This window comes from Cicer arietinum, chromosome 7 (genome assembly GCF_000331145.2).
Source record: "Cicer arietinum cultivar CDC Frontier isolate Library 1 chromosome 7, Cicar.CDCFrontier_v2.0, whole genome shotgun sequence".
NCBI classification, from domain to species: Eukaryota; Viridiplantae; Streptophyta; class Magnoliopsida; order Fabales; family Fabaceae; genus Cicer; species Cicer arietinum.
The window spans coordinates 42,837,895-42,850,995 of record NC_021166.2 but is presented as its reverse complement, the minus strand read 5'-3'; the positions used below and the strand labels follow the sequence as shown (position 1 = coordinate 42,850,995).

Sequence of the window (13,101 nt, the reverse complement as noted above, 5' to 3'; positions counted from 1 at the left end):
CAACTTATTTATCGACGAGAAGTTCTAATCGGCAACAAAATATCTTTTTGAATATAAAAACTCCAAATAATTATTAACCTTGGCTAAAAAGCCTCCGAGTCAAAATCCAAAATACACCAAAAATACATAAAGGGTACTTAAAAATTATGGGTCTTACAATTCAGATTTTGCCAAAGGATAAAATACTGAATTGAACTTAGTCATATTCGTACTTGTGAAAGTTGAAGAACCGGTCCAACACTATTTTCCCGCCTAGATCAAAGAAAGTAATAGGAATGAAGATTCATCTGAAGAATTTGCGGAAGCAATCTTAAATAAATACGAACAATATCAATTTGAAGAATTTACAAACTCAATCTTAGCAAAATACGAGCAAAATTAATCTGGAAAATTGACACCCTTTACATAGATTTTCGGAAGAAACATAAATAATAAGGAAAATTGATGAAAATGAAATACTTTTATTAATCTCAAACATATTGTACAACTTGTAAAGAGTATCAGTTAAACTTTTTTCTAATTAGAAAAATACTTAAAAACCCCTTTGTCACGTGGTCAGGGCCTAATGTAACTTGAATAGAAGATTTGGTAGTCCTTAACCATTAGCGCCATATTGTGAGAATTTTGAGAAGATCCGTACACCGTATCATATCTGAAGAATGTTTGTATGTACCTTGAGAATCTCAACGCAAGCTTATAAAATATATAAAATAAGCATAATCGACGTCCAAACAACATACAAAATTATTTTATCTTTTACCAATCATTATTAATATTAGATTCAATTAACTTATCATCCTGCACACATATCACACAACATCAACACATAAGCAATCATAAAACAACAATGCAAATATAACATATCCTAGAGACTCTAGTAATGCAAGTACACATATGATGTAATGCTACATAACCATCAACTAACTCCGTCAAATGGATCCAGCAGAAAATCCACCTCTTGCCCAACAAACTGGAAAGTTTAGTCGATAAGTTGTTAATATAGAACCAGAACATCACAACAGTATCAATCTCATCTTTCACGTAACACCTTCCTACTGACATCCTCCATGTGTAACACTCCAAATGTTATAATAAACTATTTTATTAACGAAATAGGATATTAAACAATTAATTTTATAATATATATCAAATAATTTTTGTTATATGGGTGTTTCCAATGATGTACTAATTTTATACATATTGCACTAATTGAGTAATATTCTAACATCCTGAATTTCTTGTTACTATAAATTAATAATATTTTCTTATACGTTTGTTTATTGTGGTGTGATAATTTTCTATGTAGTTTCCTTTACCTATTTTTTCTAATGATTTATTTAAATTAGTGATTATTGATATTAAATCCATTTTTTATATTAATATAAGTATAAATTCATACATATTAATTTTAGATTGTTATTATTTTAAGCATAATATTCTATTATTATAACTAACTAGACCTTTGTTAGTTAAATTTTTTAATAGATATTTAATTAATAAAATAGGATATTAAACAATTAATTTTAGAATATTATTGATTAATTTTTGTTATATAAGTGATTCCTATGATGTGCTAGTTTTATACATATTGCACTAGTTGAGTAATATTGTAACATCCTGAATTTCTTGTTACTATAAATTAGTAATATTTTCTTATACGTTTGTTTATTGTGGTGTGATAATTTTCTATGTAGTTTTCTTTACCTATTTTTTCTAATTATTTATTTAAATTAGTGATTATTCATATTAAATCCATTTTTTATATTAATATAAGTATAGATTCATACATATCAATTTTATATTATTGTTATTATTTTAAGCCTAATATTTTATTATTATAATTAACTAGACCTTTGAAAGTTAAATTTTTTAATAGATATAAATATAAATTAACTAAATTATGTGAAATATGAATTTATAAATTGGTTTATATAAATAAAATATAATAATGATGACTTTATGCCTTGTGAAGTCCAAATATGCATACAAATAAGTGATATATATATTGCGGCCTAGCTATTAGTCTTTCTAATAATCTAATACTCGTCTTTTTCTTTTCTACTAGCGGCGCAACGCACAATGTATGCTTTTGCTCTTCCAATTTTAGTTCTTTTCTCACTAGTCACATTAAACCTATTTTTCAATTTGGTTTGTATACTATTTACTAATTCTCTCTTATACATTGAAAAATTATCATGGTAGCTGCAAGTGATCAATCTCAAATTCTCTCTCATTTTGTCACGGAAATGCACGAAACCTTAGCATCTAACACAAAATCCACCGCTGAATCTGGCCTCGCATTGCCCGATCGTGGCTCTGTTTAGTCGTAAGCAACCGTTTTTTGTCCCTTGGACGAACTATTTTTGGGCTTCTCTAAATCACATTTATCTTTTCAAAAAATGGACATCATTTTTTATTCATCTTGTCAAAACCTTCAAGAAGCACTACTCATTTGCATTTTTTAATGAAGTTTTTTTGTAGATTTTTCTAGTCATTTTTACTTCATTTTTTCTACTAAAATTATTATTAATTATTTAACATTTATTTTTATGCTTCGCATAATTTATCAGTCACGTCTTGGCGATTTTGTTACTTGACGTTTATTCAGATACGTTCATTGTGCGTTGTCGATCTGCAGTTGTCATTTGAGTGATAAATTAATTAATGTGAAAATATAGAAATTGTGAGATTAAAATACGAAATAAAAAAATTTATAAGGTTTTGATTATTTTAAATTTTGAATGTGTGGTATTTGATTTTATTGTGATATTGGATGTCGAATGAGTTCTGGCCTCGCCTTGCCCGATCGTGGCTCTGGTTAGCCGTAAGCAACCGTTTTTTCGTCCCGTGGACGAACTATTTTTGGGGCTTCTCTAGAAACCACATTTATGTTTTCAAAAAATGCACATCATTTTTTTATTCATCTCGTCAAAACCTTCAAGAAGCACTACTCATTTGTATTTTTTAATGAAGTTTTTTTTTGTAGTTTTTTCTAGTCATTTTTACTTTATTTTTTCTACTAAAACTATTATTAATTATTTAACATTAAATTTTATGCTTCACATAATTTATCAGTCATGTCTTGGCGATTTTGTTACTTGACGTTTATTCAGATACGTATATTGTGCGTTGTCGATCTGCAGTTGTCATTTGAGTGATAAATTAATTAATGTGAAAATATAGAATAAAAAAATTTATAAAGTTTTGATTATTTTAAATTTTGAATGTATGGTATTTGATTTTATTGTGATATTGGATGTTGAATGAGTTATGATCTTGTCTTGCCCGATCGTGGCTCTGTTTAGCCGTAAGCAACCGTTTTTCGTCCCTTGGATGAACTATTTTTGGGCTTCTCTAGAAACCGCATTTATCTTTTCAAAAAATGAACATCATTTTTTTTATTCATCTCGTCAAAACGTTCAAGAAGCACTACTCATTTGCATTTTTTAATGAAGTTTTTTTTGTAGTTTTTTCTAGTCATTTTGACTTCATTTTTTCTACTAAAATTATTATTAATTATTTAACATTAATTTTTATAGTTCGAATAATTTATCAGTCACTTCTTGGAGATTTTGTTACTTGACATTTATTCAGATACGTTCGTTGTGGGTTGTCGGTCTGCAGTTGCCATTTTAGTGATAAATTAATTAATGTGAAAATATAGAAATTGTGAGATTAAAATATGGAATAAAAAAATTTATAAGGTTTTGATTATCTTAAATTTTGAATGTGTGGTATTTGATTTTATTGCGATATTGGATGTCGAATGAGTTTGTATGTTTGGTTAGATGAGTTTATGTGAGTTGATAATAAAATATGGATGTATTGTAGGGTATATGGTTATGTGATGACGATGATGATATATGATTGATGATAGTGATATTATAAATGTGTGATAAGTTTATGTGATGATGATAATGTATGATTGATGATTGTGGTGTTATAAATTTGTGATGAGAATTTTAAAGTAACTCCATAGTTTATGAAATAGTGGTGATAACAACTGAGTTTGAGATGATGATCTTAATGGAGTACCATAGGCCAACGAGGGGAGAAACTATATGTTATTTCTTTGAAATGGAGATTATCTTGTCATCATATAGGTAGGGTTTGACAAGCCTAGTGATGTTGGGGAAGTACAACTTAATGAGCCTAATTGTGGCGGTCTACTGTTGAGTCTTAAGACAAGATTATCATACCTTGTAGGTATTCGGGTGGGGAATTCCTAGGTGACTTGGAGGTAGCCCTCCAAATTTCGAGAGCTACCATGCAACACACATTTACCTTGAATTTTTCATCCACTTGCGTGGTGGCATAGTATCAAACCTCTTAACCAAGTACTTCTGAGTTAGAATGTTACCAAATTGAGAAAAAGTAGAGTCTAAGCTCATGGATAACATTGCATTTTGTTGTGATTAATGTATTTCAAAAGTGATAATAACGTCTCTTGGATGATGTGATGATATGATGTATAAAACTAAAAATTTCAACATGTATAGAACTGAAAATTTCAACATTTTTCAGGTAAAGAATATTAAGATACAAATTTAAATAGACAAGTATTTGATAAGACATACCGTTCTCAATTAATTCATCTATGCTGTAACAAGTAATATTACGTTTAAATAGATGTTAGTTCATATCAAATTGAAGAACTACATTTGTAACTCAACTAACCATACAAAAAAAATATTTTGAACACATACATGATAATCTTGCACATTAGAACATGTCAAGTAAATAAGACAAGTGTAGATTAATGATTTTAAAAAATAAAATAAAAGAGAAGAAAACCATGATATTGAGTATTGTAACTACCTAGAGAGTGGTATGAGGGTTATTGAGATTTAACACCAATGAAAAATGGAGTATTTTTTTTTTTTGTACTTTTCTATTTTTGGTTTCCATGGAGTTTTTTTTTTTTATTTTTTTTTTTACAACCCTTCCACTAGATGTCAATGCCACTACACCAACCTCACAAGATGTGCAACATCCCATCCAACATGTTAAGCCTCTTACCCAACAAGTTGTAGTGCTTCCACCCCTACCTAATAAGGTGCATTAATCTAAACCAATTATAGTGATGATGCATATACCAGGTTTTGTCCTAGAAGACAACATTTCCCCGATTGTTGATCATTCCCAATCACAACCATTAACATCTGTTTCCTCATGACATACTTCAATTTTTGCTAATCCACCACCTTCAATACTTGTTGTTACTGGTAATAAATCTCAAGGGTCACGATGCTCCAATTCTAGTCACGAGGTTGCGCCTAACGGGAGAACCATGATATGGCCGATTAATTTCTCATTACTACATAAGGTTTAAGGTTTATTTCAAGTTATTTTTTGAAATTAAATATATAGATATGTACTTTATATCTATAGTTGTTTAATAAATTGTAATGTACATACAAAAAGTATATTTTATGTTGTTTATAACTTGTTTGTAGATGGTTACCGTGTAGGGGGGCCTCGAGGGCCGTCACCTCAGTCATTACATCACAATATTTTGATCTGTATTCTAGCTGGGAAGCAATCTCATAATTAAATTTGGAACGCTAGTTCGATAAATTTGGTGTAAGATTATGTTATATTTCTTGTTAATAAGTTCAACTACTGTGTGGGTACTAATTAATACATTTTAACTTATTTGTAATGTAATGTTGTAGGAGAAAGTTGCTTGATTTTGTGAGCACGCTTTTGAGATTAAGAAAGAAGCGCAAATGGATCAATGCATTTTTATGATATATTGATGCAAGTGAGAAAGAAGTGCAAATGTCCATTGGATGGGCGAAAGTGTTTGGAATGTTCTTGAGAAGATATGGATGGTTCTATCGTATAAAGAGATATCAAATCAAGCTAAGAAAAATCGTGGTGGATCTATATCCATACTGGTGTTGTTCATACTGGTGGATCTATATCCATCGTTGAACATACCATTTAGATGGTACGTTTTCTATGTCAAAGTTTTCAATGTATAACCATTTAATGAAAAATCAAGCTAAGAAAAATCGTGTTGTCCACACTGGTGGATCTATATCCATTGCTGAACATAACATTCAGATGGTACGCTTTCTATGTCAAAGTTTTCAATGTATAACCATTTAATGAAAAATCAAGCTAAGAAAAATCGTGTTGTCCACACTGGTGGATCTATATCCATTGCTGAACATAACATTCAGATGGTACGCTTTCTATGTCAAAGTTTTCAATGTATAACCATTTAATGTTTGATTAAGGACATGCCTCCTATTTGCTATTATTATTGTTTTGTTTTTCTGTGATGTTGTTTCAAAATGCATAGAGCTATTTTGCTGAAATATTTTGATGTTTTCCTTTACTGCTTAAATATGGCTCCCATCTTATTCACTCTTATGTTATTTTTTATTTTTTGTAAGGCTAAAGAGTTAGGTAGAGACCCAACATTGGATGAGGTCTTTTTTAAAAACTCACACTAAGAAGAAGGACAACTCTTAGGTTGATGAAAGAGCAAAAAAAAAAAAAACACATTTAAGAAATATTAAATCATTCATTCTTTCATTTGTATTTCTTGTAAAACTAATTTGATTGTGTTAAATTATTTTCTATTCCAGCAACAAACATTTCAAGGTAAGTTGCAGCAGGCCTCCAAGGTGGAGAAACATCTAGTCGTTGTAGCCAATTTGTTGGGGGAAAGAATAAATGGCGTATCTACGGTGTTGGAGATAGATCCTTGCTTTATAGACTAGATGTCGTAAGTTTAGTCCCAAATTCTCATCAATCAAGAGGTTGCGCCAATGTCTTGTCTCAGCACTCTAACGAGATAGTTGCACCAATAGCAGCATTTGAGGAGCGAGCAAAAGCGACATAACATGAGGCACAAAAGGAGCTAAGGAAAGTAGAGCAACATCGATAAGAGGAAGTTCAACAAAAAGAGCATCGCACTACATAGCTTTAGATGCAACTAGCAACATTAGCAAAAAGTGTTGCTTCCATACAGGTTGAGTCCTCTCGTTGTCGTCGTCGTCATCCAGATTATGATGAGGATGAGTCTATCGATGATACCGACGATAGATAATACTGATTTCTTTGTTAGTTTCTTTTAGTAGTTATGACTAAATCTTTTTCTTAGACTTGTAGGCATTATCTATATATTTTCTTACAATAGTGTCATTATGTGCATTTTGAAACTTATGGTAGTGATAATGTGCTTATTTTGAGACTTATGGTATTGTCTTTATATTTGAGACTTTTGTTAGTCACGTTGTGTATTTTGACAACACTATTTACATAATACTTCACTTTGTTTTAACAATGATATTTTGTTATGCTTACAATTTATTTTAAAAATATATTAAAAAAAATACAACAAACAGTAAAAAGCAAAATAGACTGAAAATCATTTTTTCATTACCCATGAACATTCCATGAGTAAACAATACTTAATTTAAATGTTATTATTCATGCTCCTTTTGAGATTAATTTACCCACGGACATGTCATGAATAAAATTATAAATATCAAATAGAAAACAATATAATTTTTCACAAATTGTCTGTGAGTAATGTTACTTGTGACTTTTTCGTGGGTAAGTATCTACGTGTTTACCCACAGAAAATCTATGAGTAACTTTACTCACGGAGACTTGGTGAGTCATACTACCCACGAACATTTCTTAAGTGGATTCCACTGCTTTTCCGTGGGTAAATATTTATCTACGATCGAATTAACTACAAACCTGTGTCCGTCGATAATTTGTGAGTAATTTTACGTTATCTACCGAATTGTCGTGGATAAAGACAAAATTTGCATTGTAATAGCAGTTTTCTTGTAGTGATATTGCGACTCGTATAACATGACAATTTAACACAACATCAACAAAAAAATTATACAAACATAAGTACATCATACATCACCAACAACATGACATTCACATTATCATCTTATATCATTAAATATTATTTTGACAGATGAACTTATTAGTCATATACTGTTATTCGTTAAAAATTATTTACATTTATATACTAAGTAATTGATTAATCTTTATTAATAACTAATATTTATATTTATTTTCTGAAATACTAAAAGTAACATTTATTTGTATCATTAACTAAAATTTGTCTTCACTCTATTTATAATAAGCGAAAAAGATAATATTAATTAATTATTGGTTTGATTTCCCTATCCAAATTTATGTCCCAATGTATACTCTTTTTGTTTTTATTTTTCATAACTTTTTTTTTGCTTTTTTCCCACACCAAAACAATTAATATATTTTTTTACTTTTGATATTATCATTTACCTTTTTCCTATATTACTCTTAATCATTCATTATCTCATATAATTTTCTCTAAAATAAATAACTAGCAATACTAGAAATTTGTTTTTTACCTGCGATTTTTTCTGCGGATTGAAGCAAAAAATATGCAGTAACACACATTACCTGCGGATTTCTTGACGGAATCATATCCCCACGTAAAACCTTCACCGATAACTGTTTCTTGAGGATTTCTGTATCTGTAGGTAAAATACCTGCGGATAAATCCGTAGAAAATGTAAATAAAATCCGCAACAAATATTAAGCAAACTTAAGGCATTGTCTTACGACTTTTCATCCAGAAATATTTGTACTACTATTCCTACAAATATGTTTCGCATGAAAATCTGCAGGTAATTTCGTATCAAAGTTATTTTAAAAAAGAATCCACATGTTTAAATTTCCAATGTAAACGAGTTTTTCTGATTGTTTATTTATATGAAAATTTCAATTAAAAATATTATTATAAATACATTTTTTAAATATTTAATATTAGTCTTTAGTTGAAATACTGTTGCAATACTCCAAAACAAAATTTAAATCAAAACTAAATATTAATTAAAGTATGATCCAACTATTGTGATAATTCTAAACAAAATTTATATCATGTTCACAAATCATAACTAAGTATTAATTAAAGCATGATCCAAAGAAAACTAAGTATAATGAAGTACATGATACAATCAATTTAACAAAATAAAAACAAATACTACTCAATATGATCACTACCAATGTCATCAGTTTCATTGTTGGGTTTTGGTGATGAACTTGGACGAGAAGAAGATCCAACAAATCCTAAATGTTGCATCAGAAAGGTTAAATTTTTGTTGGTCTCGATCATCTCTTTTTCTTGTCGTTGCAAATGTTGCTTCATCAACAACTTTTCTTGCTCCTGTTTTTACAACAATTCATTCAAAGTATGAACTTGACTTCTCAAAGCATCAACCTCTAAATTAACCTTTGAATCAGAATGCATTGTTGGCTGATTTGGATTCACTGTTTTGGATATAAATCCAAGACCAAATATTCTCCATTTCTTTCTCCCAACTACATCCACTCATATATCAATATTAGATGGAATATCTTTGGTTGATTGACTATCAGCTTCGTCCTCTCCTGGAACAAAAGTTGAAGCTTCAAACGATAACTCAATCTTCTTTTTGTTTTCAAATTTCTCCCGCAAGAAAATAGAAAATTTGAGGCATAAATATTTTCATATAATCAAAATTATTAACTAATTGTTGGAACACCCGTAGTACATAATCCTTAAAATAATACTTAAGATGATGAGCTTACATAATCATATGCGACATGAATACCGATTCAGTTTTTATCTTTAGTAAGATGAGTACGAAAATAAAAGTCACTAAATGTTGGGTCTTCCCCTTTCGTCTCCTTTTTTACAAAAAAAAGTATATCTTAATTTCATTAATATTTAAATATAAAATAGAAAAGTAACAATACAATTCTTTTCCAAAGCACCCGAAGAGGAATTGATCCGCTAGTGTGAAGAGATGCACCATCCATAGAATTGTGATTTCTTTTATTTATCTCAGATATTTTTTAGAAATTAGAGGAATTCCAAATTGCCTTCAATTGTTCCCACATTCTCTCTCCCACCCAAGTTGGCTTATTTTCCAAATCTTTACATGCATCTTGCATTAGTTGCGACATCTTAGTTGCACTCCTTTTTTCAAAGTTGTGTCCGCACCATGTCCGCACCATGTCGTTCAAAGTTGGGGGCCATGTAAACCTTTTTTTTAATAGAAAAAATAGAAGTAGTGGGAGAAGATGAACAAAACGGATGAACAAAACAAAAATAATATCTTACTCACACACGTCAGTCTAGGAATCAGGCTAGGAGAGAAATTAAAAACCATACAATACATATACTAACTAATTAATCAACCAAAACTACTTGGATATATTTGGATAGATATATTTGGATAGGTGTAATTTAATACACTGTCATTTACTTATTCCTGTAGTTAAGAGAACCTCTTCTCGAATCCTGATTCAATATTTGTTCTTTCTTATACAAAGATTTATTTTCAAATTCATGCCCTCTGAGGATTTACACAGAAGATAACTGTAATACCACATCGTATTTGATTAATGAATAAAGTGCAGGATGATGCTTCCATTTCATGCAGGAAAAGAAAGAAGCATTTTTTTGTTCTGAGTCATTCTGGCAAACCAATATACTCTAGGTTAGTGTTTACCCAATCCTCACTTGAGCTTCCATCAATTAATTTTCATATATCACTATGATTGCTGCCTCAATTAGTTAGCTATTGTTTCACACTTTTGTTTGTTCCAGGTATGGAGATGAACATAAGCTTGCTGGTTTTTCAGCAACTTTGCAAGCAATCATTTCGTTTGTTGAAAATGGGTATTGTCGCTGGCTTTGTTCTGGTTAACTATAGCTGGATAAATTGTAATTACAAATACGTTCTTAGATTCCCTATCCGAATATTATAGGAGAATGCATTTGCAGATATTTGTTTTTATGATTTCAGGGGTGACCGTGTCAAATTGGTGAGGGATGGAAAGCATCAGGTCTCGTCACACATTTTTCTCTTGTAAAAGTTTTTGTTTGTGAATATATAGTTGGGTAAGCTATCTAACATAACTGAATTACAACAATTACACTTAACAAGTTAATTATCTATAATTGAACATTTGATTGCTAGTGTAGTATTTTCCTTATTTCAAATGAGTGTTGAAATGTAAACATTCATTTAGTAGTGATATGATGTCTTAGCATAGCAAATAAAGTTGAATGTTGGAAATAAGTCATGGCTGGCAGAAAATAAGTTGAATGTAGTAATATTACCTTAAACAAGTCGAACAAATCATTTCGCTTATCTTAACTTTTTCCACTATGGTTTTCCCTCTTCCAAACTAGAACGTATGATACTAGTAATTGATGAAACTACTAATTTGTGTTGATCAAACCTATGTAAAAAAGAAATATATAAAATTATGTAGCGTAACTTAATAATCAAATAAAACATCAATAAAATGTAAGTTACTCACCCATCCCCTCCTAGGAGTATTAGAATTTTTTATACATTTTCTTCACCACTAATATGACTAGATGGAGATTGAGTCAATTCATTAATCATAACTTTGGAAGGGATTGATCAATATTGAGATGGTGGAGGTTGAGATTTGGTGCATTGATGTCGAAGTTGAGGTTGAGGTTGAGCTTGAAGTGGTGGAGGGTGAGATTGCTTGGATTTGGTCGTGATTGAGGACGAGATCGATATAGGAGTGGGGGTTGAGTTAGTGGAGGATGAGATTGGATGGATTTGAGTCGTGATTGGGGTTAAGAATGGATAAGTTGGTTGGATTGTTGTTGAAATAAAGGTGTAAGAGGTTGAGGTTGAAATATGGATGGAATGGGTTGTGGTTAAGGTTGAAATAGGGATGAAATGTGTTGTGGTTGAGGTTGAAATAGAAGTGGAATGGGTAGTGGTTGAGGTTGAGTGAGTTGAGGTTGAAATAAGGGTGGAGTGAGATGAGGTTGAGTGAGTTGAGGTTGAAATAAGGGTGGAGTGAGATGAGGTTGAGTGAGTTGAGGCTGGAATAAGGGTGGAGTGGGATGAAGTTGAGTATTGGAAGTTGAGTTTGAGGGGGAAATATTAACCTTTATAACTCTCTTCTTTGTCGATCTTTTAGTTTGCTTCATAATTGACTGCAAAAGAAGAAAAAGTAGGTTATACATTCTATACAAGATATATGGATAAAAAATAGATGTTATTAGTTGAATAATTTAGAAAATTGACCCGTGTTGTGTAGAATGCAAACACTACAATGTGGGCTCGACCCCGGTCATGTATCTATTATATATTATATACATTAAAATAGACTCCTACATCCTTATCAAATATTATGCCACCGCATTCAAATATTGCCACATAAAAAATACAAATAAAAATCTGATGTGGCACATCTAAAAAACACTATTGTTTTTTCTTATTATCATACTTGCAATATGTTTTTAATTTTTTATATTTTTTCAAATAATATTTTGTAGAACTATTCATATGTCATAAGTTACAAATTACAATACAATAATTATCGGTTATTACATTCATTGTTCCTTCATCATTATTGATAACGGTTCTTCCTTCATCATTATTGATAAGATTCTTCTCTTTCTATGGTATTAACTCTCAATTAATATATTGAGTCATTTTAAAGATTTCTCATCAGATAAATACATGTTTATGATTGAGTATGATTAGTGTAAGTTATTTTATATGTCGAAATAGGAAGACAATGACATATATAATCATTGCTTTCAAACTTTTTTTCTTTTAGATAAACAAAAAGTGTGAGAATTCTTACATTTTTTAGTTTACATCTTGGTTTCTCAACAAATAAATACATTATAATTAGTGTAACTTATTTTATATCTCGAAATAGGAAGACAATGACATAGAAGAGAGAAAATGTTTAAATTAAAAATAAATTCTAAACAAATTGAATGAGAATAGATACAAAATATGAAAATATAATATCATATATATATATATATATAGGTAGTAAAGACTTAATTAATTAACCATCTAGAAATAAACTCTAATTAACTTTTGCATTTAAGTCTAGGAAAATTTATAATTAACCATGATCCACAGTTGGTCGTCAGTACTTAAAAATGTCTAAAACTTAAACAATTATAAATGTTGTATCTTATAAATAGACTTTAATGGTCATTTTTATTTTTATAACTGATCGAGACAATGACTTAAATTATATTAGTTTGGTAAAAATACGGAAAATATATATATA

At 30.0% G+C, this 13,101-nt stretch overlaps 1 long non-coding RNA gene across 1 annotated transcript; it reads left to right on the top strand.

The window, feature by feature from the left end:
• Nucleotides 1-10,333: 10,333 nt before the first annotated feature.
• On the top strand, nucleotides 10,334-10,862 carry LOC105852972 (uncharacterized). Its single transcript, XR_001144819.3, has 3 exons — nucleotides 10,334-10,511; nucleotides 10,622-10,693; nucleotides 10,821-10,862. It is a non-coding gene; the product is annotated as an uncharacterized lncRNA (long non-coding RNA).
• Nucleotides 10,863-13,101: the final 2,239 nt, after the last annotated feature.